Below are 6,301 nucleotides of genomic sequence, written 5' to 3'. Positions count from 1 at the left end.
AAGCTTCGAGACAATGTACATATGGCAAAACTTCTTTATTGTTATTCAGTATATACAAATGAGCTTGTTGCAATTCTTATAGACTTGGAGTGATAACATGCAGTCCTCTTGAACCCTTACCTCTCACTCTCTTGTCATGGTGAGACTCTAGAACCCCAACAGGTTTTGCATTTTCCATGTACTCGGAATAAAACTCAATAGCTTCTTCTGCAATGTACCTTTCAACAATAGAAGCTTCAAAATGGTGTAGATTCTTTGTATATCCTTTTAAGATCTTCATGTATCTCTCAACAGAGTACATTCGCCGCAAATAAACGGGACCGCAACATTTAATTTCCCTCACCATATGAACATTTAAGTGAATCATGATATTGAAAAATGAAGGAGGAAAATACATCTTCAATTGACATAAGATAATAGTAGCCTCGTTTTCCATCTCATCTAAATTGAGAGGATCAATGACTTTGCTACATATGGCATTGAAGAAAAAACACATGTGAGTTATGGCATGCCTGACTTTCTTAGGCAAAATGTCTCGTATCGCCACAGCTAACAGTTGTTGCATCAAGACGTGGCAATCATGAGACTTTAAGATAACTAAATTTAGATCTTTCAATTGCACAAGGCTTTTAATATTTGAAGAGTATCCCTATGACACTTTGACACAACACAAACACTAACAAAAACTTATCTTTTCCTTTTTGGACAAAGTATGACAAGCTGGAGGCAAGTATATTTTCTTACCATCAAACCTTGGATGTAGCTGGTCTCGTATACCCATCTCAACTGGATCTTGGTGAGTATTTAAACCATCCTTTGTCTTACCTTGAATGTTAAGAAGCGTGCCGATAACACTATCACATACATTTTTCTTGACATGCATAAGATCAATACAATGTCTGACATCTAGATCGGACCAATATAGAAGATCAAATAATATCGACCTCTTCTTCCATATGGAAGTTTTACTTTTTTTTCCTTCTTTTCGGTCTTTCCAAAAATAGTATGCCGTCAACCCGCTCAAGAACCTGTTCACAAGTTAACGGTATCGGCGCAATATCATGCTCTTGACTTCCATTAAAATCTTTTTTCAATCATTGGTAAGGGTGATAAGCTTTCAGAAAGCATCGATGCCGACTGTATATTGTTTTTCTTCCATGTTTTAGTTGTACGTAGCTTGTGTCTTCTTCACTGTCATACCCTAATTTCATCTGGGGACTATCGTTCGTTGATCTTTTGATCCTTGCTAGTCGACTTACGGTGTTGAATGCCAGTTACAGTACGAAACATATGATCATTCAGTGTTTTGATCAAGAATGTGAAAAATACCAAAAAAAGTGCAAAAAGGTATTTTCCTTGGTTTTCCTAGACCCTAGCTCGCTCAAGCTAGCCTCTGGCTCGACTGGGCCACTAAATAGCTTCATGGTGAAGAAACCAGCTCACCTGGGCGAGCTCATTGCTTCAGCACTAAGTTTCAGTTCGCCTGGGCGAGCTGCAACTGCCCCAAAGTGACCCTCTGCCTATAAATGGGCAACCTAGGGGTGTTTTAAGGGGTTCCAAGGGTCAGAAGGTGAGGGAATTGAGAGAAGAGAGAAAGGAGAAGAAGAAAGAAGAGGAAACAAGGCCGAAGCGCTACCGAATCGCAATCGCGATCATCCCTTACTTCGTTTCATGTTCCGTGTTCTTCGTGCGAGCGCCGATTAGTTTTATTTTTTAGGATTAAATGTGATCTATGTACCCTTAGGGCTCTCCCTTGTTATTATGTGCACATCCATCTTCTCCATCTATCATCGGCGATCTCATTTTTCTTTGTAAAGTTCAATCTTAACCGATCCCTAGTGTTGTAAAGTTATCTTTAAAGAGATTGAAAGTTAATAAACAAAACCAAGATAAAATCAATTCACAACCAAACTTCTTCATTTCATCAAATATCGCTTGAGATCGTTTCAAGGTCCAATGCCTTAACGATTCACTCAGTTTTTTCAAATTTAAAAGATCGTTCCAAGGTCCAACGCCTTAACGATTCTCTCTGCTCTGCAAAATTTAAAACATTGTTTCAAGGTCCAACGCCTTAAACGAGTTTTTGTTAGCAATTTAAATGAATCTTTCAAAAACATAAAAATCAATTTAACACACAAAGATTCAAACTTAAAGAACTACGTAAGTTTGAATTTTTCATCAAACCTGAGGATACGTAGGAGCAAAGACAGCCCCCTTGTCAACCCAAAAAATAAAAAAAGATATATAAAAAGGGAAAATAAATAATATTGAACTCATGTTTTTGCACACTCAATTAAAGATTGTCGTCCCTTGTGATGGGCGCATAGGATGCTAATACCTTTCCCATGCACAAACAACTCTTGAACCCTTATTTTCATAATCCATAAACCTCTTTTTGGTTTTTCTAACGTTTTCCCTTAAGTAAACGTTGGTGGAAAATCCATGTGTTTTATTCATGAGAAGACACACTTTTACCTTTCGCCTCGCCCTCTCGTCAAAGGGTAGGTTGCAACATTCACAGATAGGGCATCATGATGGCCCTTAACACTATATCCACTCAAATTCCCGTATGCTGGAAAGTCATTATTGGTACAAAATAGCATTGCATGCAACTTAAATGTTTCATTTTGATACTCATCAAACACAACAATCCCCTCGTCCCACAACTTTGTCAAGTCTTCAATCAAGGGACTGAGATAAATATCAATGTCATTTCCTAGTTGTCTTGGGCCCGATATCATCATACACAATATTATGTATTTTCGCTTCATTCACAACCAAGGAGGCAAGTTGTAAATTACTAGCAAAATAGGCTACGAACTATGTTGAGTACTTAAACTGCCATACAGATTCATTCCATCAGTGGTAAGTCCAAGCCTGAGATTTCTTGCCTCTTTGCCAAATTCCGAATACAGACTATTAATCTTCTCCCACTGAGAGGAATCAGCCGGATGGCAGAGCATTCCATCACAATTTCTCTCATCTGCATGCCATGTAAGGTCTTCTGCGTCATCTGCATTAGCAAACAGACTCTTAAACATTGGAATGATTGGAAGATACCATAACACCTTTGTTAGGGGGCCTTTGTTGGTGCTTTCATCACTGCTACACTCGTCATCATCCTTCACTTTGTCCATGATACCCCACACCTGGGGCAATTGTGCATTTCTTTAAACTCATTTTTGTATAGTATGCAATCATTAAGGCATGCATAAATCTCCTGGTACTCCATAGCCATCGGTCACAATATCTTCTTTGTCAGATAGTAACTTTTTGGCAAAATGTTTTCCTTTGGAAGCATATCATGTGTCACCTGAATAAGTGAAGTGAAGCTTTTGTCACTTCACCCATGTTTGACCTTGACATTAACTAGACTTAACACCACTGACAACAGGTCAAAGATTTCTTGCACCCCGAATACAAAGGCTTCTTGGAATCACTTTGCTATCATACATAGTGGTCTATGCTTGGCAAAAAGATTCTTGTCCAAAATCGTGAATCATTTCCTCAAAGCGATCTCCCATTTGTAGATCAATCGGCTCAGATTGGGCGTCCCTCTACACGTCTGTCAATTCATCACATCATATCCGTGTCGTATAATTCTTCTTAATCCCATCACACAGTATATATTCTTATATGTCGTCAAGTAGTTGTCGTTTCATGTTCAAACAATTTATACAAGGACATAAATATTTTCCATCCTCATCTGGTTGACTTCTTTTGGAGGCAAATTCCAAGAACTGTTCCATGCCTTCCTCATACTAAGGGCTCATGCGACTTGCATTCATCCAACTTCAATCCATCTAATTATTAACTTTGTGATACTTACAAAGTTTTTCGATGCATAAAAATCTCACTTTTTCATTAAAGGTGTGGCCCTATCCCATTCAAGAAGACATATTTTTATAGTACATTCATACGTCAAGGTTAAGTATCTTTTCTTAAATTTGACAAAATTTCGGCAGCATTTTGCATTGGTCTCCAAGTACACGACATGAAAGCGATGAGATTAATTCCATGACAATCAAGCATACACTCAAAGAACAAAGAGAAATGCATTGTACCGATATTTAATCAAATTTAAGAAAATAAACTTAACCTTAACAATTGAATGTACTATAAGAATATGTCTTTTCCTAAACTATCCAAACGGGCAATTCAATATTCAATACAATGATTAATGCAAACTATCCGCGAGAATCATTGTATTCAATCTCAAACAGGATTCTAAGGTTCACCCATCATGAACATAACTTGCATATAAATCAATACTCATTAATCACAATCAACAAGTAATAAAAAAAGTCAATTGACTAACTTACAAAAAATTGTAGCGACAAACTAGTGTGAAGCTGGGTTGGAGTGGGAGCAACCAATACACAAGACACAACTTAAACAACTCCTATCTGGAAAAAACATATATATAAACAAACCACCAATCCAATTAATCCATGACATCCACAAATCATTTGTTGCTTTTGTTGTCCTTCCCAACACGTAAAAAAGAACCTAACCCGAAGAGATTAGCTAACAATAAGCTATATAAGCTAAAAATAACATTAATCATATAGGGTATTCCAAGAACAATGACACTTGATAAGAAAATTGGTAGCAACTTACTTGAATGGCCTATGGCAAAGGTACAAACATTGACACTCAGAAGCGATGAATTTCAAAATTTCAAGGTCAGGCCAAAAAAGTCGTGCCACTACAAATTGGAACAGCTACACATGTTAGTTATACTTCATTTTATTTTTTATTTAATTGGTTAGTACAGTTAGGACAATATCAATTTGTATGAAATTAAGGGAAACTGATTCAATGACATGAAATTCAAACTACCAATGCAAGAGTTGGATATTGTATCTGAGTTTGAGATAGATAAGGAAGCCTTGGAAAAGACAGCCCAATCCAATAAGGAGTACAAATTGACCTGCAAAGTTTCAAAACAAAAACAAATTTCATATAACAGTTGAAGATTTGCCAAATTTATCATCATATAACATAGTTTCTGATCAAAAGTAGAACCAGGTAGTGGCCATCACAGAAAGATTGCTACTACAACAACTCTACCACATCAACCTGGTTAACTACAATAGAACTAGACAATGGAAAGCATAAAAACATTGCAATGGACTCATCATTCCAATGTTATTATTAATGGAAGATGGTGGAAGGCCAAAAACATACCGTTGTGGTCAACAACGCCACCATAGTTGAGGTCATGCCATGCCACTCCGCCATGACATTTGGCAAAAACTCAGCCATGCCACTCCATCATGGCACTTCCATTTATCAACATTAACTCATAAACAGATGCGACGTGAGCTAAACACACACATTGACGAACAAAAAGTAAAAGAATAAAACCAACCTAACAGAGCACGAGTTGTCACGGTGGTGGAACAAGTCGCGAAGTGTCACAGTGACAGAGCATGAGGTGTGACGGTGGTGATATTATGTTCGAGAGAGAGACAGAGTCTCGAAGTGTAAAAGCGAACACGGAGCTCAAACGGAGAAGAAGAGAGCGAGAGTAAAATAGGGTTCATATTCTTATTTTTTAAAATGTAGGTTTAACATCAATTTTCCATAAAAAAAAATGATGTTATCCAAGTCATGTTAACGTTAACATCAACTTCCTGGAAGAAACCGATGTTAACTTATCATTTCTTAACATCAATTTTTTAAGAAATCAATGTTAACATCAGTTTTTGAAAAATTGATGTTAACGTCAGTTCGTTAACATCGGTTTTTTAAAAAATCGATGTTAACAAACACACGTTATTAACAATTATGCCACCGCGTTTATGTTAACATCGGTTTTATCAAAAATCGATGTTAAGTTAGCGATGCTAAATCTATATTTTCTAGTTGTGTTCATCTCATAGTATCTTTTTGGCAACGTGTTTTCTTCTAGAAGCATATCCTGCACTACCTTAAGCAGTAAAGTGAAGCTTTTATCACTCCACCCATATTTGGCCTTCACATTAACAAGACTTAACACCACTAACAACAAGGTCAACGACCTCTTGCACCTCTGATACAAAAAGCTTATTCGAATCACTTTCCAATGTATCATACATAAGGGCATGTGCTTGTTGAAGAGACTCTTGTCCAAGATCATGAATCATATCCTCTAATCAATCTCCCATTTCTACATCAACCAATTCAGGATCCCCTCTGCATGTCTATCAATTCACCATGTCATATCCATGTCGTATAATTCTTCTTAATTTCATCACACAAAAGATGTTCTCGTATGTCATCTAGTACTTGTTGTCTCCGATTCAAACAGTTTATA

This window comes from Glycine soja, chromosome 10 (genome assembly GCF_004193775.1).
Source record: "Glycine soja cultivar W05 chromosome 10, ASM419377v2, whole genome shotgun sequence".
NCBI lineage: Eukaryota > Viridiplantae > Streptophyta > Magnoliopsida > Fabales > Fabaceae > Glycine > Glycine soja.
The sequence above is the reverse complement of the archived record's forward strand: the minus strand, read 5'-3'. Positions refer to the sequence as shown.